This window comes from Salmo salar, chromosome ssa05, assembly GCF_905237065.1.
Source record: "Salmo salar chromosome ssa05, Ssal_v3.1, whole genome shotgun sequence".
Taxonomy (NCBI): Eukaryota; Metazoa; Chordata; class Actinopteri; order Salmoniformes; family Salmonidae; genus Salmo; species Salmo salar.
This window is the reverse complement of record NC_059446.1, coordinates 22,679,141-22,702,866: the sequence shown is the minus strand read 5'-3', so window position 1 is coordinate 22,702,866 and position 23,726 is coordinate 22,679,141. Positions and strand designations below refer to the sequence as shown.

At 42.2% G+C, this 23,726-nt stretch overlaps 1 protein-coding gene and 1 long non-coding RNA gene across 6 annotated transcripts in view; one reads left to right on the top strand and one right to left on the bottom strand.

Moving 5' to 3' along the window:
* Positions 1–23,726, bottom strand: part of LOC106604462 (ecto-NOX disulfide-thiol exchanger 2) — a 325,983-nt gene that overhangs the window by 260,657 nt on the left and 41,600 nt on the right. The gene's annotated exons all lie outside the window — the stretch shown is intronic.
* Positions 17,536–18,514, top strand: LOC106604463 (uncharacterized). Its single transcript, XR_001328676.2, has 3 exons — positions 17,536–17,598; positions 18,028–18,079; positions 18,423–18,514. It is a non-coding gene; the product is annotated as an uncharacterized lncRNA (long non-coding RNA).

The following is a 23,726-nucleotide window of genomic DNA, read 5'->3' as shown; positions in this document are numbered from 1 at the left end:
GACAGAAGTCCTTTCTACTAGGCCCCAATCACTACAATGGAGAGGAGACAGAAGTCCTTTCTGCTAGGCCCCAATCACTACAATGGAGAGGAGACAGAAGTCCTTTCTACTAGGCCCCAATCACTACAATGGAGAGGAGACAGAAGTCCTTTCTACTAGGCCCCAATCACTACAATGGAGAGGAGACAGAAGTCCTTTCTACTAGGCCCCAATCACTCCAATGGAGAGGAGACAGAAGTCCTTTCTACTAGGCCCCAATCACTACAATGAGTGGAAAGGGAAATGCGTGACCAACACACCTGAACATTTTAAACCAGTTTAACCCCCTTTTCAATGTTGAGCCTTCTATTTTATCCATAAATTGGAATTGTGTTTGTCAGCTGAAGAAGTGACGTGTAATTGATCTTGCAGGGAAGCAAGAATCTAGACATACCTTTAAACCCCGGTGCTTTGCATTCTGTTTTCTCTGCTTCTGAGCATAATACTTGTATTGGTCATGCTGTACAGTACATTACTCTTTAGCTATAGATACTGTAGATATCTGTTCATTACATCTGATGATCTTTTGAAACAATTCACTTTTTGTTCTAAACACCAGGAAACAGATGTACCTATATCAATTAAATGAGACTGTGAGAACATATTTCAACTGAGAACATAACTGAACTGAGAACATAACCTGTTGGGGATAGGGGGCAGTATTTGCACGGCTGGATAAAAAAACGTACCCAATTTAATCTGGTTACTACTCCTGCCCAGTAACTAGAATATGCATACAATTTTTGGCTTTGGATAGAAAACACCCTAAAGTTTCTAAAACTGTTTGAATGGTGTCTGTGAGTATAACAGAACTCCTATGGCAGGCCAAAAACTGAGAAGATTTCATGCAGGAAGTGGCCTGTCTGAGAAGTAGTGTTTCATCTTGGCTCTTTTTATTGAAGACTCAGGATCTGTGCAAAAACGTGACACTTCCTACGTCGTCCATAGGGTCTCAGAGCCCGGGAAAACGTTGAACGATATCGAGGCAGGCTCTGGCTGAAACACTTTATCGCTTTTGGCAAGTGGCCACTCAGAGTACTATGGGCTTAGGCGCGTGCCCGCTACGACCGAATGGTTTCTTTTCCTTTGTCTGTTTATCTAAACGCAGATTCCCGGTCGGAATATTATCGCTTTTTTATGAGAAAAATGGCATAAAAATTGATTTTAAACAGCAGTTGACATGCTTCGAAGTACGGTAATGGAATATTTAGAATTCTTTTGTCACGAATTGCGCCATGCTCGTCACCCTTATTTAGCCTTTAGGATAGTGTCTAGAACGCACGAACAAAACGCCGCTGTTTGGATATAACGATGGATTATTTTGGACCAAACCAACATTTGTTATTGAAGTAGAAGTCCTGGGAGTGCATTCTGACGAAGACAACAAAGGTAAGAACATTTTTCTTATAGTAAATCTGACTTTGATGAGTGCTAAACCTGCTGGGTGTCTAAATAGCTAGCCCTGTGATGCCGGGCTATCTACTGAGAATATTGCAAAATGTGCTTTCACCGAAAAGCTATTTTAAAAATCGGACATACCAAGTGCATAGAGGAGTTCTGTATCTATAATTCTTAAAATAATTGTTATGCTTTTTGTGAACGTTTATCGTGAGTAATTTAGTAAATTCACCGGCAGTGTTCGGTGGGAATGCTAGTCACATGCTAGTCACATGCTAATGTAAAAAGCTGGGTTTTGATATAAATATGAACTTGATTGAACAAAACATGCATGTATTGTATAACATAATGTCCTAGGGTTGTCATCTGATGAAGATCATCAAAGGTTAGTGCTACATTTAGCTGTGGTTTGGGTTTATGTGACATATGCTAGCTTGAAAAATGGGTATCTGATTATTTCTGGCTGGGTACTCTGCTGACATAATCTAATGTTTTGCTTTCGTTGTAAAGCCTTTTTGAAATCGGACAGTGTGGTTAGATTAACGAGAGTCTTGTCTTTAAAATGGTGTAAAATAGTCATATTTTTGAAAAATTTAAGTAATAGCATATCTAAGGATTTGAATAACGCGCCACAGGATTCAACTGGCTGTTGAGTAGGACCTAGCCCAGAGAGGATAACTGAACTGACTTCAGATTCACCACTTGAAGTCAGTTCAGTTGCTATGCAACAGGAAGACAGTGTCTCGTCTTTGTGGTTATTTTCTCCTCAGCCTTGTCGACTTCTGCTGCTTTGCTACTAAATGTCCCCTGTGTCTTCAGACAGCCTTGTGGGAAATGTTACTGTCAGTGGGTTTGAGGAATGGGAATCAGCTTGACGTTTTCCCAACCATGACGGGCACACTTAAATTAGAGACCCAGAAGAGGTCCAGGCCATCCAACCCGTTTATCTCATGAATAAAAAGTGAGGATTTGTTTGATAATACAGATGTGACCAGTAATAATGTGGAAATAGTTAGGTCTGTGGTGCAGATTGAGTCAGTCTTTCCCCCCTTTTTAATGCAGTCTTTGAGTAAAATCTGACATATCCTTAGCAGCATGCCAATCATGCTTAATTTGTCTTTTTCTTGGTACTGTGTGTACCAAATGTTGAGTTGAATGCAGTTTGTTGCACATGACCTTTTTTGAATGTCCCGATTGAACCTTTGCATGTGTCACCAAGCTTTGCAGAACACCATCATAATCATAGAGAACTGTGGTAGAAAACCGAGGCAGTACAAATCACAGTATAATAGAATGTGTTTACATTGATGTTGTATTGTTACCCCAAAGACATCGATTTAGAAAATGTTCTTTACTTTGACAGCCTGAGGGAAATTCATTTGCTTTGGGTCATTTTTAGTTTATGTATTGTGTGCAACGGGATATTAAAGTGTTTGTCTAGCAAGAAATTAACTTAGTCACAGCGGTCCTAGACAATAGCAAGCAGAAATCTCTGAGCCAATGGCAGCACCCTGGGAAACAGTAAAGCCATTGCGCTCCAGCAGACCACTTAATAGCTTTGGCCAATGCAGAGGCTTTAACTCCATCAGTCAATTGGGCCAGACAGAGATGAGCAGTCTGCTCAGTGCCCTGACCAATGTGTGAGGAGACATGGGGAAGAACAGTAGAGCTCCTCTCATGGCTGGTGATGAAGAAACCTGCCTCACTTTCAATTACATTTGGAAGATAGCAAGACAGCACTTCACCTGAGCTGGCTGCAGACCATTTTGATGTGTAATATAGAGGAGGCCTTGAGGGTTTTGTTTTTAGGTTGTGGCCCATCTGTCCTTTTGACCCCGTAAACCTAAGCTGTCCTTTGAACTATGTGACCATGGCGGTCTTTGGACACCTGTCGTTGCTCTTTCTGCCAGGGCTGTGTGTGTATGTGAGTAGCTGAGATGAAGAGAATGCCATATTGTCATGTGCCACTCTACCTCTAATGTGTAATATCTGAAGGAAGTCTGTGCTACAAACAGAGACGCTTACAAAGCTCTCCCTCACCCTCCATTTGGTAAATCTGACCACAATTCTATCCTCCTGATTCCTGCTTACAATCAACAATGAAAGCAGGAAGCACCAGTGACTTGGTCTGTAAAAAAGTGGTCAGATGAAGCAGATGTTAAACTACAGGACTGTATTGCTATCACAGACTGGAACATGTTCCAGGATTCTTCTGATGTCAATGACGAGTACACCACATCAGTCACTGGATTTATCAATAAGTGCATCGAGGATGTCGTCCTCACAGTGACTGTACGTACAGTTGAAGTCGGAAGTTTACATACACTTAGGTTGGAGTCATTAAAACTAGTTTTTCAACCACTCCACAAATGTCTTGTTAACAAACTATAGTTTTGGTGTACCTGTGGATGTATTTCAAGGCCTACCTTCAAACTCAGTGCCTCTTTGCTTGACATCACGGGAAAATCAAAACAAATCAGCCAAGATTTATCCTATTTATTTTTCTGACCTCTACAAGTCTGGTTCATCCTTGGGAGCAATTTTCAAACGCCTGAAGGTACCACGTCATCTGTACAAACAATAGTACGCAAGTATAAACACCATGGGACCACGCAGCCGTCATACCGCTCAAGAAAGGAGGCGCGTTCTGTCTCCTAGAGATGAATGTACTTTAGTGTGAAAAGTGCAAATCAATCCCAGATCAAGAGCAAAGGACCTTGTGAAGATGCTGGAGGAAACAGGTACAAAAGTATCTATATCCACAGTAAAAACGAGTCCTATATCGACATATCCTGAAAGGCCGCTCAGTAAGGAAGAAGAGACTGCTCCAAAACCACTATAAAAAAGCCAGACTACGGTTTGCAATTGCACATGGGGAAAAATATCATACTTTTTGGGGAAATGTCCTCTGGTATGATGAAACAAAAATATAACTTTTGGAGGAGGCTTGCAAGCCGAAGAACACCATCCCAACCGTGAAGCACGTGTGTGGCAGCATCATGTTGTGGGGGTACTTTGTTGCAGGAGGGACTGGTGAACAAAAAATATGGCATCATGAGGGAGGAAAATTGTGGATATATTGAAGCAACATCTCAAGACATCAGTCAGGAAGTTACAGCTTGGTCGCAAGATGGGTCTTCCAAATGGACAATGACCCCAAGTATACTTCCAAAGTTGTGGCAAAATGGCTTAAGGACAACAAAGGTATTGGAGTGGCCATCACAAAGCCCAGACCTCAATCCCATAGAAAATTTGTGGGCAGAACTGAAAAAGCATGTGCGAGCAAGGAGGACTACAAAGCTGACTCAGTTGCACCAGCTCTGTCAGGAGGAATGGGTCAAAATTCAACCAACTTATTGGGGGAAGCTTGTGGAAGGCTACCCGAAATGTTTGACCCAAGTTAAACAATTTAAAGGCAATGCTACCAAATACTAATTGAGTGTATGTAAACTTCTGACCCACTGGGAATGTGATGAAAGAAATAGAAGCTGAAATAAAATCACCCTATTATTCTGACATTTCACATTCTTAAAATAAAGTGGTGATCCTAACTGATCTAAGACAGGGAATTTTTACTAGGATTAAATGTCAGGAATTGTGTAAAACTGAGTTTAAATGCATTTGGGCTAAGGTGTATGTAAACTTCCGACTTCAACTGTAGGTACCAAGCTAAAGCTAGCTACCCACCCCAGAAGTTGCGGTCCAACACAACATTCTACAATTAAACTGTTATTTGACGTGTCAAATAGTATTATTTGTGCATCTTTTTTTGGGACCAGCAAAGACCCAAACGGCGTTCCATATTTTTCATTCTCTACATAGTGGTTAGTAGATGCAAAAAGTTGCATACTAATTTGGTTTTACTTGAGCCTATCCCTCCATCTACGGCGGCACCTCTGTAACCCTGCTGTGCTTCTACTCAGATCAATATGATCACCAGGTCTCTGGAGTAGGACATTCAGAGCGCCTGCAGAGTAAAGGTGTGCCAGGACTCCTCCCTCACTGTGGGCCACGCAGAGAGGACTATTCCTATAGGTTGCAGTCCATAGACGTGATTAGGAAGCGGAGTTGGGATACACATCCCCCACTGTGACCTGCCAGGCATTGGGATATACATTGCCCTCTGTGCCCTGCCACACAGCCAGGCAGGGGACTGGATGCTGTGCGGGCAGATCAGACCACCTGCCCCATCGACCCTGCCAGCCTACTAATACCCAGGACAATAAATGACTGCTGGCCAGCCAGCAACCAGCAGGCCCTGGGGAATGAGAGCTGTGGAGTTCCCCTGCTGGAGGAAAGACGGCGCTAATGAATACTGATGACATTAGGTCTTCTTTTCAATGCCAGAATATCCCAGAGGAGACAACTAATCACAGTGCCCTTCCCCTCTCCATCAGTGAAGCCAGACTAGAACAACTTTTAGTTTTAGAGAAACTTAACATCTACTACACTGGGGCGTTGCAAAAGCAGTCTAGGTTTATAGCTGCTACACTCAACAATTGATGTGATTCAAAACCTGTCGTTATGACCAGAAACAATTCTTCTAGGGGGGAGATCTTTTTTAGAATGTGTATTTATAAAGTGGAAAGATCCAAAGAGAGTTATATAACATTCTGATTACATTGTTGTACATTTTGGGCGTCTTGAGGTAGGCACTTGACATGCGTAACAGGCATATTCTCTCTCAATGTTAGACAATGGCATCCAGGCCTATAGAGATGTAGAGCCTCATACAAAACCTTTGATTTGGCATGTCTTGACATACTGTTAGACTACCAGACATCTAAAGAGGAAGAGCAGAATATACCATAGAGTAATTTAACTATGACACTTGAAAAACCACCTTTACTACTTCCTATGAAACATTTCACTTCATCCAGAAACCTATTATAAATGTGGCTATGAATGTAACTAGCTTTGTGCTTTATTGGCCAGTGTCTGAAGAGTGCCTGTCAAAGCTTAAGTGGTTGAGAAATTAAAAACCTTGTTAGCAAAGAACTGAGACGTTTTTTTAAAGCTTAAAGTGCATTCGGAAAGTATTCAGAACCCTTGACTTTTCCACATTTTGTTACGTTACAGTCTCTTTCTAAAATTGATTAAATGTTTTTTTTTTTACACCCCTCATCAATTTACACAGAGCCAATAATGGACAAGGCAAAAACAGGGTTATAATCTTTAGCAAATGTATAAAAAGAAAAACTGAAGAAAAAAAATAACACATTTACATAAGTATTCAGACCCTTCACTCAGTACTTTGTTGAAGCACCTTCGGCAGTGATTACAGCCATGAGTCTTCTTGGGTATGACTCTACAAACTTGGCACACCTGTATTTGGGGAGTCTCACACATTATTCTCCGCAGATCTTCTCAAGCTCTGTCAGGTTGGATGGTGAGTCTATTTTCAGGTCTCTCCAGAGATGTTTTAATGGGTTTATGTCCGGGCTCTGGCTGGGCCACTCAAGGACATTCAGAGACTTGACCCGAAGCCACTCCTGCATTGTCTTGGCTGTGTGCTTAGGGTTGTTGTCCTGTTGGAAGGTGAACCTTCGCCCCAGTCTGAGGTCAAGGATCTCTGTACTTTGCGCCGTTCAACTTTCCCTCGATCCTGACTAGTCTTCTAGTCCCTGACGCTGAAAAACATCCCAACAGCCACCACCATGCTTCACCGTAGGGATGGTGCCAGGTTTCCTCCAGACGTGACATTTGGAATTTAGGCCAAAGAGTTCAATATTGGTTTCATCAGACCAGAGAATCTTGTTTCTCATGGTCTGAGAGTCCTTTAGGTGCCTTTTGGCAAACTCCAAGTGGGCCGTCATGTGCCTTTTACTGAGGAGTGCCTTCCATCTGGCCACTACCATAAAGGCCTGATCGGTGGAGTGCTGCAAAGATCGTCATCCTTCTGGAAGGTTCTCCAATTTCCACAGAGGAACTCTGGAGCTCTAGAGTGACCATCGGGTTCTTGTTCACCTCCCTGACCAAGGCCCTTCACTACCAAATGCTCAGTTTGGCCGGGCGGCTAGCTCTAGGAAGTGTCTTGGTGGATCCAAACTTCTTCCATTTAAGAATAATGGCCACTGTGTTCTTGGGGACCTTCAATGCTGCAGAAATGTTTGGCTACCCTTCCCCAGATCTGTGCCTCGACGCAATCCTGTCTCGGAGCTCTACGGACAACTCCTTCGTCCTCATGGCTTGGTTTTTGATCAATGGAAACAGGATGCAACTGAGCTCAATTTTGAGTCTCCTAGCAAAGGGTCTGAATATTTATGTAAATAATGTTTCTTTTTTTTCTTTTTAATACATTTACAAATATTTGATGAAAAAAAACATTGAATCAATTTTAGAATAAGGGTGTAATGTAACATCTGGAAAAAGGGAAGGGGTTTGAATACTTAAATGCACTAAATTCCCTTGGCGGGAATAGAGAGTTAACTAACGTGTCAACTTCAGAGTAAGTGAGAGTGAGAGTGTTTCTGGAGTTGCCATTAGTCAGCCTTTTTAATGAATAGCCATCCTACCATTTTGCTTCCCTTTGAAAATTGGTAAGGCTTGAAGGGGAGCTGAACACACTGAAATTAGTTATAGGGGGGTGGACTGGACAATGTTAGCCTGTGTAACATGAGACTCACTGTGGGGCAGCATTCACCATTTGGTTTCTGTCACCTCTCTGGGTAGCTGTGGCACATTTTTACATAGTGTCAGGCCGTCCAGCTTTAACATCAAGCTGCAGGGAATGTAACGTGACGAAGGGGAGATTGGTATCAGGGACACAGTTCCCTTTAGCCGTTTTGAATGAATCACTCTGTTCAATGACCAGAAAATATAGGCTATTTCACTACAGAGTGGGTTTCAGAAGAGCCAGTCTGACCCTTAGGTTCTCAAAGAGATGGATTACAGAAAATTAAACTGATATTTTAAAAGTTATGCCTATCACGCCAGTGCCATAACCAATATTCTGCAACCTAGGCTAAATACCAATATTGCAAAGTGGTGGTAGCCTTTAACAGCCATGGCTGTTATTCAAAGGGAGATAGTTAGCTTAATGTTGATCACGGCGAACATGTGGGGTGTGATTGGGTGTTCTGGGAAATCACATAAGTGCAAAGGAGAGGAATATGTGGAGCTGGTTTAGGGGCATTTTACTAATACTTTGCACTCAGGTACACACATCAGGTTTCTTTTTTCCCCTGGCTGGAGACTCGATACCCAGAGGAATTAGGGCTGGGCGATGAATCAAATTCATTTGATTAATTCTAATCTATGTTTAGGCGTGATATTCCAAATGCCTGCCTGTATAGCAAGAATCAACTTTACTTCTATTTTTTATGATCTGTGACTGAGCACCATATATACACACACACACAGTTGAAGAAGTCGGAAGTTTACATACACTTAGGTTGGAGTCATTGAAACTCGTTTTTCAACCACTCCACAAATTTCTTGTTAACAAACTATAGTTTTGGCAAGTCAGTTAAGACATCTACTTTGTGCATGACAAGTAATTTTTCCAACAATTGTTTGCAGACAGATTACTTCACTTATAATTCACTATCACAATTCCAGTGGGTCAGAAGTTTACATACACCAAGTTGACTGTGCATTTAAACACCTTGACAATGACCCCAAGCATACTTCCAAAGTGGTGAAAAATGGCTTAAGGACAACAAAGTCAAGATATTGGAGTGGCCATCACAAAGCCCTGACCTCAATCCTATATAAAAAGTTGTGGGCAGAACTGAAAAGGCGTGTGCGAGCAAGGAGGCCTACAAACCTGACTCAGTTACACCAGCTTTGTCAGGAGGAACGGGCCAAAATCCACCCAACTTATTGTGGGAAGCTTGTGAAAGGCTAACCAAAACGTTTGACCCAAGTTAAACCATTTAAAGGCAATGCTACCAAATACTAATTGAGTGTATGTATGTAAACTTCTGACCCACTGGGAATGTGATGAAAGAAATAAAAGCTGAAATAAATCACTCTACTATTATTCTGACATTTCACATTCTTAAAATAAAGTGGTGATCCTAACTGACCTAAGACATGGAATTTTTACTAGGATTAAATGTCTGGAATTGTGTAAAACTGAGTTTAAATGTATTTGGTTAAGGTGTATGTAAACTTCCGACTAACTGTATGTATGTATGCATGCATGCATGTATGTATGTATGTATACACACACACACCCACCCCCCCAAGCTCCTCCCCCACACAATAAGCCCCTCCCCCACACAATAGATATGTTTTTTAGGCCATATCACTCAGCCCTAGGAAGAATGCCATGGAAGCATCGAGTCTCCTCCAGGCTCAATGAAATTCAACATGAAGCAGAACTCTTTGCTTATCTCAGTAAACAAACCCATTCGCCCTCTGAGTGACATGTTTATTTGGAATACCCTTTGGTAGGATGGGTCCTGAGGAAAACTTGGGGCAATAAGAAGCTCTAATTGAAACAGACCAAGAAGGATCTGGCCCAGAGGTGCCATGTTATTAACTGATCTCTGGACAGATATATTGAACTTTAGATGGAGAAAAGCTGATAGTAGATAAGACATCACCCACAGCAGCCTAGCTGCCTTTTTGGATTCATTTCTTAAAATACCATCGTTGTAACATCAACGCTAAAACATATTGGAGCTCAACTCAGTTCCAAATTTTATTTTACAAAAACATGCAAACAGTTCTTTCAAAAGCATTCAAATATAGAGTGCATTAAACAAAATCAGATTCATACTCTGGATTCCGTAGTGAGTGTCCACTGCCAAATTAACTGCAATCCAGAGAAGTGTCCCTCTTTGATGTCAAAAGGCTGTTATTAGTGTATTAACTTTATCAGGGGTTTGACGAACAGTCCAAAGCATTAGGTCTCTGGCCGGTTTGTTGTAGTCAAGCTGCCGTTAGAAACTGTCTGAGAGGATCACTTCGAGAGAGAGCGAATGCGAGAGAGACAAAGATTCTCTGTCTTGAAGGATACACAAGCAAAATAGTAGGACAGGAGGATTTAAAACCCTACACTCAGGACTCACACTCAGTAACAAATGGCTTCACTGCACTTTGGCACAAAGGCTGCTGTGGGCAAAAATAGAATCCATGTTCATATGAGATGACTTGACCTTCAATCGAAACAAAAATATGAGTAATTTCTGTTATGACGATTCAACCACTGTATTTGCAACAATATATGGTGTATTGAGCTAAAATGTATTCAGTCTGTGTGAAATAAGTTAATTCAATCAGAATCTAGACAATATTTGGGTCACAGTTCCTATTTCTCCTATTGGGCATCGTAAACCATACGGGACTGTATAGAGTAGGCATCGTAAACCATACGGGACTGTATAGAGTAGGCATCGTAAACCATACGGGACTGTATAGAGTAGGCATCGTAAACCATACGGGACTGTATAGAGTAGGCATCGTAAACCATACGGGACTGTATTAAGTAGGCATCATAAACCATACGGGACCGTATAGAGTAGGCATCGTAAACCATACGGGACCGTATAGAGTAGGCATCATAAACCATACGGGACTGTATTAAGTAGGCATCATAAACCATACGGGACCGTATAGAGTAGGCATCGTAAACCATACGGGACCGTATAGAGTAGGCATCGTAAACCATACGGGACCGTATAGAGTAGGCATCGTAAACCATACGGGACCGTATAGAGTAGGCATCGTAAACCATACGGGACTGTATAGAGTAGGCATCGTAAACCATACGGGACTGTATAGAGTAGGCATCGTAAGCCATACGGGACTGTATAGAGTAGGCATCATAAGCCATACGGGACTGTATAGAGTAGGCATCATAAGCCATACGGGACTGTATAGAGTAGGCATCGTAAGCCATACGGGACTGTATAGAGTAGGCATCGTAAACCATACGGGACTGTATAGAGTAGGCATCATAAGCCATACGGGACTGTATAGAGTAGGCATCATAAGCCATACGGGACTGTATAGAGTAGGCATCGTAAGCCATACGGGACTGTATAGAGTAGGCATCGTAAGCCATACGGGACTGTATAGAGTAGGCATCGTAAGCCATACGGGACTGTATAGAGTAGGCATCGTAAACCATACGGGACTGTATAGAGTAGGCATCGTAAGCCATACGGGACTGTATAGAGTAGGCATCGTAAACCATACGGGACTGTATAGAGTAGGCATCGTAAGCCATACGGGACTGTATAGAGTAGGCATCATAAACCATACGGGACTGTATAGAGTAGGCATCATAAGCCATACGGGACTGTATAGAGTAGGCATCATAAGCCATACGGGACTGTATTAAGAAGGCATCATAAACCATATGGGACTGTATTAAGAAGGCATCATAAACCATACGGGACTGTATTAAGAAGGCATCATAAACCATATGGGACTGTATTAAGAAGGCATCATAAACCATATGGGACTGTACTAAAAGCAAAGTGAATAGTATATAATTTCCATGGAGGCAGCTTGGCCCAGGTCTCCATCATATAGACTATATATGTTTGGCTTCAGCAGGGCTTGGCAGAGCAGACAGGCTCTGTGACAAAGAGCAGAGCTACATGATCAGGTCGTGGATGATGTGCTCCTCTCCTCTCTACCAGCCCCTCCAAGGCATTCTCTGTCTGTTCACACACTAATCCAATCAAATTTACTTATAAAGCCCTTTTTACATCAGCTGATGTCAAAGTGCTATACAGAAACCCAGCCTAAAACCCCAAAAAGCAAGCAATGTTCACACACTAATCCAGGCTGATGCTGGGAGAGGCAGGCAGGGGGACACAGCTGCCTGGCGATTGTCTCTCTTTACTGACAGTCCAGAAGGTGCTTTGGCTAATTCTCTATGACTGGAGCTAGAAGGAGCAGGAACATCCACTGAGACTTGTCACAATGTATTTGTGCTGCTTCCTTCCACTGAGCTGTAATTTGTGGGCAATCAGAGGAAAAGTTGCTTATGCTATAAATAGCCTGAATAAAGCAGCTTTAAAATGGATGTGGACAGCTGGAGGTTGTAAATATTGATAGCACATCGCCAACCCATTTGAAATTAACATGAGAAACACAGGCTAGGATAAAACAAAGCAAACATTGCTCACTGTGTAAATCTCAAAGACGTATTGAACAAATCTGTGATCCTGGTATTCATCAGAAATGTTGATTTATGCTCCACTGTAACTATGGGTTCATTTTAGTTCAAATCCTAGGCTATTTCTCAGCAGTGTGATTTTATAAGGGTAATATTTTTCTCTGGGAGCAGCTGAACAAACAAGTTGGTTTAGCTACATTTTCAGATCATAATTAGTCTGTCCAAAATAGCGACACTTCTCTCCTGTGGTTTAAATGCCACCAAGAACTGTAATAACCTCCCCTCGAATGCAATGTAAAAACCAAAAGAGCATTACAACCCAACAAATTGTTCCTCTGCCTACAACACTGTGACAGCACCACTTGAGCACAAAATGACAGTCTAATTCATTCAAACAGACGTCACTCTGCACCAGTAAACTGCCTAAAGTCTATGAGAAAGAGATTCTGATTTAGACCCTCCATGTTCTCATTAAACTGGAATGGCTCCCACTCCCTGTACGTTCTCAGGCCATGTGATTCATCCAGGACCCCCACCCAGGCCACACCAACATTGGAGACCCAGGCATGATACTGCTCTGCCCACAGACACAGCATCCACTCTGGGTGAGCCATCACCGAATGGTGGAGAAAACACTGACTGAAATCAATTTTAATAGTTCAAGCATTCCAGCCAAAGTGTCTCATACTGCTACAGATTTATTTAAGGAGGGTGGAAACTTGGAAACTACAAATTATGTCAAGGAAATGAACCAAAGTGCTTTAAAATATACAAAGGGTGTTGCAGCCGGCTGCGACCGGGAGACCCATGGGGCAGCGCACAACTGGCCCAGTGTCGTCCGGGTGTGTCGTCCAGGTCAGGGGAGGGTTTGCCCGGCAGGGATGTCCTTGTCCCATCGCGCACTAGTGACTCCTGTGGCTGGCCGTGTGCAGTGCACGCTGACACAGTCGCCAGGTGTCCGGTGTTTCCTCTGACACATTGGTGCGGCTGGCTTCCGGGTTAAGTGGGCAGTGTGTCAAGATGCAGTGCGGCTTGGTTGGGTTGTGTTTCGGAGGACGCATGGCTCTCGTCCTTCGCCTCTCCTGAGTCCGTACGGGAGTTGCAGTGATGGGAGAAGACTAACTACCAATTGGATACCACAAAATTGGGGAGAAAAACGGGGCATACATTTTTTTTTAAACAGACTGTCCTAGAAAGTATTAATTAAAAAAATAACTAAGATCTAACGTGTAGGTACAGAACGTACAAAAATCAACTAACTGAAGGGACATTGCACAGAGACTAAGATGAGTGGACAATTACATTCCCTGCTCCAAGGGGAGTCTGCAAACCATATTTTAACCCTTGGATTCCAGTCAGCCATCTAACCAGAACACAGCGGCATCCATGCTGCAGACATGGTGCCGGGGGAGACTGCTGAGACAGCGGGGTAAACAAGAGACGACATTGAACTGTGACTATTTGCTAGAGAATGATAATGGTTAACTTATAAAGTTAGATGATTGAGTTCAATTATACCTATGATTTACCATGTAACCTAAGCGTGCACTCAACATAGAAAACAATGATAGCAAATGTCAAACTGTATTTCTGCAATAAAGTTGTGTGGGGATATAAACAAAATCTGTGTCGCCATTTATATATTATGCGTATCGCCATGTATAGAGTGCAAACTGTTATCTTGCATAAAATTAAGAGGATATTTGTTAGGCGGGGGTTTTTGCGGTGCGGCCGTCACTCAGATTACACTTTCACATGGTGCCACAAGGCTATGTCAAGCATGATCGCTTACTTTGACATAGCCTAATGCTGAGGCAGAAGAGGGCACACTGTAACGAGCTGCCGGGTAGAAAACCGTGGGGCTGTGACAGCGGTAATGACGCAGAGCCATGCTCTGCAGCACCCTGCTAACCTGAGCCTGCTACTGCTGTATATCCTCTGTCAGCTCTTTATCACTGAGAGCCCCCCTCCCCCGTCTCTCACACCTCTCCTGCACATCAACAACCCTGGACAGGAAAGGAGCACAGGAGGGGCTATCAACAGAGACTGAGGCCTGCATTCTACTAACAAGCAACCTGAACATGCTGTCTGAATAGGTATTCTATTTTAACAGGGAAGATATAGGCCTCGACCAAGTAAAGGCTTCAATCGATTTGTTGCTCCTTGAGCTGCCAGCCAACTATTTAATTTACATGTGTGTTAAATAGTAGTCCTAATACGTAGGCTGAAGTAATGAAGAAAAAAAAGAGACCAGCTAAGCATTCGGAAAGCAGGCGGTCATTTGAAATGTACACAGTCTTTGTAGAAAGCATTGGCTGAACAACATAAGATTACAATTAATAAAAGTTAATATCTACCTGTTGAGCTCTGATCATAATCACTGACCAAATCTATAAACCAACTGCTTTTCTAAATAAAATATGTATGAGAAGAAAACAAAAACGGAATTTCTATTTTAATTGCTCACTTTAAAATCAGCTTTGTAATGATTGCATTTCAGCCAACAGTGAATTTAATGGATATATAACTTTCTTCTAATACGTTCTTCAAAAAGTCGGCAGTAATAACATTTAATCATCAAGCAACAAACAAATGTAATTATTTGTCTATCAATATGCATATTGTGTTGAAGTCAAAAGGGGAGCAAATCCACATCCCACCAGGCTAATAAAATTCAACATTAAAACAAATAAGCCAAAAATGATTTCCATGAAAATGGAGAATAAAGTAATGGACTGTAACAAAAAAGAAACAAATAGAAATGAGTCCATAAGATGCAATGTGACTAAGCAAATAGAAAATAAACCAATGTGTAATAAACCAAACAGGAACAGGGTGTGTGTGGCAGTAGTGGTGGAAATCGCAGAGAGTGGATGGAAACTACTTGAGATGCAGACAGCATTTGGACAGTGGATCTCAGGCACCAGGTAATTGGAAGAGATAGCTGCTACCTTCAGCTGAATCTGAGGGGAGCCCTATTATAATAGCACTGGCCTGAGAGGCAGACACCTGTGCTGCTGTAGTCTCTAGACAGACGGGTTGCTTAAAACGTCAATGATCCAGCTTAACACGTCTGTATAAATTGCAGCGTCAGTTGGGACTGAGAGAACGAATAAGGAAATGGGAAACGCGTCACCGTTATCGTCACTGGTAACGCTTGCTGCCCTAACTAAACATGATCACATTTCCTGTCCGCATTTTAAGCCCTGCCTACCCAAACGTGTGATTTGGTGGGAGAGTTGTCTGTCAGAAGATGACGCTCCCCGGACCAATAATTTCTCATATCAAAATGTGAGAGAAGCCGACATCCTCCCCAGACCTTGTGTCGCTGCTACCTAGCTTACGATGCTCCAAGGTCTGGATACCCGAGACTAGTGCTACCGGGGCACACATTATTCCCTAACAAATACAAAATAGCAACGTCTCCCAATGAGGTGATGATCCTGCTACAAAAGATAGCTTTAGTATTGTTAGCCCCAATGGAGGACACTGATACTGGGCTTACCATGCAACTATGGGCTTATCAGATGCCTCAGAGAGCAGGTGTAGTGATCAGTGTGGGACAGAGAGGCAGAGACAAGGTGCAGTCTACCATAAATCTGCCTCCCTGGGAAACCCTCCCTCCCTTCTAAATGGTTTCATCCTGGCCTGGGCAGAGGAACTCAACCTGTGTGGGAAGTCAAAAGATCTGAGTGGGTCTTTAATGTGTGTTTATCCCTAAAGATGTGAGTGGGTAATGAAGCCAACAGGAAACCCCACTTACACTGTTCTGTATATCTGGAGACTTAAGGTGTTCGCATGCTTCCCAGCCGAAACAGTTCGGAAGAGTTTGTGCATATATTAGGACATTGTGACGCTGTTTGTTTGTTTTGGACTTCGGTAAGGTTTTTTGAGCTGTTCGGGCACTCATTTTTTCAAGGCAAGCCAAAGTCGGTAGCTGAAGTCTATGCCCCTTTGCCTGTGATTGGTCAACAGTAGGGATTCTTCAAAAGTCTGTTGTAATTCAACCAGAGACAATTTGTTTTCATGGAAAAACAGAAAGTTGAGAAATACTGAACCAAAAATCTAAGATTTCAAATCCTCTGCAAAAATGTCAAAATGAATGACAGATTTCTTGAATTATTTTAGATTCATTCTGACTATTTTGAGGAAGTGTATACTGGCTATGGCATTTCAAAATGGACAAACAGTACTATTGACGCTTTTTTCTAGTTTTTCCATGCAAAGGTATTTTATTAAGGGAGTACGCAAACACTCATTCGGTTCGCCTAGCTGAGTTAGGCGCCAGCCGAACTGAAGCATGCTGACGCCTTTACCGTAGCTGAGATGCAGAGGGACCATGTAGGCTCCAAGCAACAACCTAACACTGCTCACTAATTAGAGCCAAGGGCTTGAATGTAACGCAGTGCTCCAAAGTCCATCAGCTGAAATATGCAAATCTATTTATTACTGTGAAAGAGGACAAGAACAATAGCACATTATACATCACTGCAGAGGAGCAGAATGAGAATTGTTTCAGGGGATTAAAAAAAACTGCGCTATATATTTCTATTAGTTAGCAAATCTTATTAGCTACATCTCCAAATATACAAATCCAGGCTGCTTGCGATCATCAGCATGATCTCGTCCAAACATTGGGGAGTATTTGGAGGCAGGCATCAGCCATGGACGGCCCTGTCCCTCCTCCACATGATTAAGAAGCTCATCGTGTTAGAGCGAGGCGGCACCATGCTGGGCAGAGAGAGAGAGAGAGAGAGAGAGAGAGAGGTTTAGAACACCCTGTCCCTCCCCACATCTCAGCCTCCAACCCACCCATCACCCAGCTGACTGTAGCAGGCAAACTATTAAAGGGAAATTTCACCGCACCACTTTCACTGTATTTCTCCATTAATATGTTATTAACATGTCAAAATCTAGGATTTCCTCACTAGACGCAAATACGCGCATTTCTGCATCTCACCGGCAGAAACAGTCATCTATATTTCCTGGTTGTAAGCAAACAATATTCAGAATTCATAGCGATTTCTGGACGTAGTACCACCCCTGTTGAGTTGGATCCGTTTGAGAATTGGTGTCAACAGGTAGCTAACGTTACTCAATAGACCAGCCACTCGTTCATAGAACGTCAGCTTGCAAATAACTATTTATTTTTGTGTCGACAACTAAAGTTTCTTGTAGCGCAAACTACAAGTAAGCACAGGCTGCTGGGGTAAAATGTAATTGTTACCTTACTAAAGTCGAGCAGAGGCAACATAGCTAAATTAGCTAGCTAACTAACGAACTACATTTGTTAACCTTTCCAAAATCTAGCCTAATGACTTTAATAATACGCTGGCTAGACATTCCAAAACAAATCACTATAATTAGCCAACTGCTATCTGGCATTGAGATTTGTAACTTTGCAAACTAACTTTCGCTACGTTAGCTACAACCTACCAGACCGTATGTAACCATTAGCTAGCTAACTACCGCAGAGGCTAACGTGACTGGCCTGTGTGTTCTATTTACAGAGTCCGATCTTATGCAACATCATCAACATTAAGCTCAGCACCAGGAACTAGTGTAAGTCAACAAATAAATAGACTGGAGCTAGGTATAAACCTGGTTTGTGTCTTGTCATATTTGGTGTTTACAAGTAGGCTACAACGTCTACTATAGTTCTCTGTATTATGGAGGCTTAGTTGATTGTTTATGCTAAACTTTAAGTCTAAATTGGGAAAAATCTGAGTTATTAGTAAGGGAGGTGTGTGTGACTGACTGGTGTCTGTTGTGGGTGGGTATTGTGTGAAATTTAGTCAGCATGATCTATTGACAAGGGGGGTGGGTGGATATAGCACCTTGAGGGTGTATTGATGGGGACAATGTAGTAAAATGTTGGCTAATCACTGACTAGTGTGTCCTACAGACATCCTTGCTGATGATGATGACCTTTACACCAGCTTTTGCAATACAGATCCTGTACACCCATTGGATGAAAGTTTTCATCCGAGAACAAGTTCAATGTCATCTGACTCGTGAAAGGGGAAAATACTGCACAGGGCTGGCAAGAGCTATGAGTCCAAGGCCATGGAGCTCATTAAGTTCTGCCAGACCAGCTGCCATTCACCAACAAGACGAGGTTCACCAGTTGAAGAACATTCAGGACTCTGCCTGGAACGTTCAGCCAGCACAACATCCATATTCAGTTAGACTGATGTTGTAGTATAATATATAATGCGTAGTATGCTCACAACTGCATTGTGGTATAGATATTGCTAGCTATTGTATATGTGTACACTGAGGGCACGAAACATTAGGAACACCTTCCTAATATTGAGTAGCACCCCTTTTGCCCTCAGAACAGCCTCAATTCGTCAGGGCATGGACTCCACAAGGTGTAGAAAGCGTTCCACAGGGATGCTGGCCCATGTTGACCCCAATGTTTTGGATGTCCTTAGGGTGGTCAAATAAAATGTGTATTTATTACATGTGCAGAATACAACTGGTGTAGACTTTACAGTGAAATGCTTGTTTACAAACCATTCCCAGTGTTGCAGCTAAAACAATATATATAAATAGCAACTAACACAAGAGGAATAAGATAAATACACAAGAATGGAGCTATATACAGGGAGTACCAACACCATTCTGATACACATGGAAAACTGTTGAGCATTAAAAACCCAGCAGCGTTGCAGTTCTTGACACAAACCGGTGCACCTGGCACCTACTACCATACTCCGTTCAAAGGCATTTAAAATCTTGTCTTTTCCATTCACCCTCAATGGCATACATAGACAATCCATGTCTCAATTGTCTTAAGGCTTAAAAATCCTTCTTTAACCTGTATCCTCCCCTTCATCTACACTGATTGAAGTGGATTTAACAAGTGAAATCAATAAGGGTTCATAGGTTTCACCTGGATTCACCTGGTCAGTCTACGTCATGGAAAGAGTTCTTAATGTTTTGTACTCAGTGTATATAATGGAGTTTGATATAAAATGTTTTACATTGCCTTTGGAAAGTATTCAGACCCCTTCCCTTTTTTCACATTTTGTTACGTTACAGCCTTATTCTAAAATTGATTAAATACATTTTTATCAATCTACACACAATACCCAATAATGACGGTGAAAATAGGTTTAGATATTTTTGCAAATGTATAAATAAATACCTTATTTACATAAGTATTCAGACCCTTGTCTATGAGAAGATTCTCTAGTCTGATGAAACCAAGATTGAACTCTTTGGCCTGAATGCCAAGCGTCACTTTCTTGAGGAAACCTGATACCATCCCTAAGGTGAAGCATGGTGGTGTCAGCATCATGCTCTATGAATGTTTTCAGCGGCAGGGAGACTAGTCAAGATCAAGGGAAAGATGAATGGAGCAAAGTACAGAGAGATCCTTGATGAAAACCTGCTCCAGAGCGCTCAGGACCTCAGACTGGAGGTGAAGGTTCACCTTCCAACAGGACAACGACCCTAAGCACACAGCCAAGACAACACAGGAGTGACTTCGGGACAAGTCTCTAAATGTCCTTGAGTGGCCTAGCCAGAGCACGGACTTCAACCCGATCGAACATCTATGGAGAGACCTGAAAATAGCTGTGCAGCGACACTCCCCATCCAACCTGACAGAGCTTGAGAGGATATGCAGGGAAGAATGGGAGAAACTCCCCAAATACAGGTGTGCCAAGCTTGTAACGTCATACCCAAGAAGACTTATTCAGGCTGTAATCGCTGCAAAAGGTGCTTCAACAAAGAGTAAAGCGGCTGAATGCTTATGTAAATGTGATTTCATTAAAAAAAGTGATACATTTGCTAACATTTCTAAAAACCTGTTTTTGCTTTGTCATTATGGGGTATTGTGTGTAGATTGATGAGGGGGGAAAAAACGATCTAATCCATTTCAGAATAAGGCTCTAACGTAACAAAATGTGGAAAAAGTCAAGGAGCCTGAATACTTTCCGAATGCACTGCACTATATATATATTTTTTTACAAGTGTACTGACAAGTGACTAAATGATTCCAGCTGCATCAGAAACCAAACTGTTGACTTCAACTTCTGGATCAATTGTGACTGACCGCCTCGATTCGGACTTATGTAGCAACATTTGAAATTGTGTTTTTTTCCATGGAAAAAAGGATATAAAAGGATGTATATCAAGATGTATATCAGACTGCAGTTGAGGAACAATGGGAGAGTAAATCTGTTAATAAGGCACATGAAAGTTTGCATGTTCAAGAAGGCATGTCAAAAAATGCATTTTGATAAAAATATTTTTGATATTTTTTTTGTTGTTCAAATACCTCTCATGTGAAGTAGTGACATATGCCTAGCTTCTTGAAACGGGTCACAATTTATTGTGATATTCATGAAATGTATTCGGTAGTAACTAGCTAAAATCTTAGTTAAAACAAATGATGCAGGGAGGCGGTGTATCATTTCAACTTATATTTGTTGGCAAGTAAACATGTTACAATAAAACGGTAGATTGGTCTGTTAATGTAGCAAATAAGTAGACATGGCTTGTATTCAAGACAAAGTTTATTTGCTCTGGAGACCGAGGTGAGTTTACACAGCAGTATGCAGGAACAGTTATGCAATGTATGACATATGTACAGTAGAATAAACGTACTACTAACACCAAAAAGCAGTACTACAGTTCTACAATGGGAATACTTGCATATTTTGTGTTTGGGGGCTGCAGACAGTGAAGTCTTCGGAGTGACTTCGATACAAGGGGAGATTGTTGTTTTGGACCTTTCGAATGTCCTCTTGAATTTCTCAAAATGGCCCCAACAACACACGCAGGCAGGGGGATTTGGTGTCCTGTACCTTGTTTCTCCTCACGCAGAAGAAACTCCAAAAGAATCTGCATGCCACTAAGCAGTATTCGTCTAAGAGAATGACAAAAACGCTATTAGACTTTCATGGGGAATCGTTGTGTACTGTCTGTATTCCTACTGTAGCAGCACAATGCAAAATATTATACTTATCACAGACACGTTAGCTAGCTAGCTACAACACAGGTATAGTTACTCAAAGACTAATATGACTTATAAAGTCAATCATTCCTTTAGTCTTTGTCATCATCAAAGCATTTCTCCAGTTTTCTCAGAGACCTAATGAGATGCACTGAGGCTAGCTAGCTATAATATTAGGCCACAGTACATTTTGGGTATAGCAAACTAAGCTAGCTAGCTCAAATTGGCTAGCAAACTAGCCAGCCTCGTTATAGCTGAATCAATCACCAAATTATACTGTACTTAACAACACTGCCTCGTGTGAAGAGAGCGCTGTTGCTAGCTAGCTCCCAACAACAAAACAACATACTCGTTTGTCATTTGCCCTCCTGGTCCAGCTGGTCAAGGCTGCCTCCGCCAGTTGATCTTGGAGGTTCTGACAAACATCTCCAGCACACCTCTATCTATATGTGCGTCGAAACTTCGATGGCCTGTTACTCATGTCGGCATGGATGGACAGCACAAGCACCACCAGTCAGACTCTGGCCATAGCTCCCCATCGCTGCTTGTTGGTCTCGCAATTCTTGTTCTCACCATCTCAACTCCTCTTCAGGGAATTCCTGTGTTGTGCCGAAAGTCTCCCCCCTGCCAGAATTCTCCCCGCACTTCACGTTCTTCATTGCTGCGACTTGCTTGCTAGTTGAGATTTCTGGTCTTCACTCCGTTGTCAGTCTGGCCTACATTTCTGCAGACAAAGCATCTTTGTCTGCAGTTTTCAGTTTGGCTATTTGTTTCAAGTGTATGTGGCGGTCCTAGCTTGTATGGCACCCTGGGTGAACTCCCCCTTCAGCGCCCACCCGCACACGGGGGCGCCCCGTGCTGCCCCCGGCAAGATGCCGCCTTACTCGCTCCTCTATGTTTAATATAACACATACATTAATTATTAATTTCGGTTGCCAATCCTAACGTGGAGTTTGTCCTATAGAAAGTATTTGACTAACCACAAAATTAAGGAAATTAGAAGGGGAGTGATCTTCGGCACAACACCGGCTCAAATGAATAGGGCAGGATGCACCTATGTTAATATGTAAAATATCAAACTGTTTTGTCGTCCAGCTCTATTTGGAAAGAGGAATAATCAGAAGCAGCCACTAATTATTTAGCTAGCCATCTGGGATACAAAATGCACAGTAACATAGTTCCCGTGAACCTGTCGAAACTAGTACTGCCCCAGTAAAAATAAATAAAAAGCCTTCCTTCAAAACACAAAGACCATAATAATTGCTACAAAACCTGACTCAGACACAGCAGGCTCAAATCAACCCATGTCATTGGTTGAACTCTCCCTGCGGATTATTATAATAATTTTTTTAAAATACCGCTATGGTGCATAACGTCTGAAAACCCTCATCACTCATAATTATGTAAGGAGACTGGAAAAACACCCCAAATAATGGCTAGTGATGAAGTTTCCCTTTAAGTGTAATGTAATGAGAATCAATGGGGTGTTAAAAGTACTGGGCTGCACTGCCAAAAGGTGCTCCCTGAACTCTCTTTATTAGCCTGTAAACAGAGCTCTGGCCTCTAGTCCACCAGCTCCAAATGGACTGCATTGATCAGCAGGTCAGACTAGGTTGGCTCCGGCTCTTTAATTGCCTGTGTCCCTCCTCATTCTCACCCCAACAGCTGTCAATTACCTCCCAGGTAAGCCAGGACCAGCAGCACTCATTGAGTTCAAAGCCTGGCTGAGGCATGACCAGAATACAGCTCAGAGGAGGTGTCTTGACTTCACTAGACTGACATGGAGCCCACTGCTCCAGTTTATTATTCAGAAAAAATATGAATTCAATAGGAGGGAGGCATTAGTTACAGGCTTACTGGAGTATGAGACAACTCCTTATGTTCATTCACAGTGCATGCATCAGTCTGTCCTCTTGAATTTAAAATCGTCTTCTCTCGGGTGAAAGGGAAGCAGTTCAATTGGCAGAACAACAGCAGCAATTTCCTTGATCAAAGTCTAATGACAAGACGCAAATCTCTGAGCCAAAGAACTGTCACTCTGCAATGACTTATGATTGTCCCATTTATCCTCTACAGTGCTTATAAAACCTATGGGCTCCTTCAGATTATTGCTGGTGTAACACAATACAGAGCTCGACTGGCTATTCATGAACATGACTGTTCTAAACTTGACAGAGCAATAGTTTAATACAGTTCACAAAGTACAGCCAATCTTCAAGTCTTGGTGTACACATAATTGAG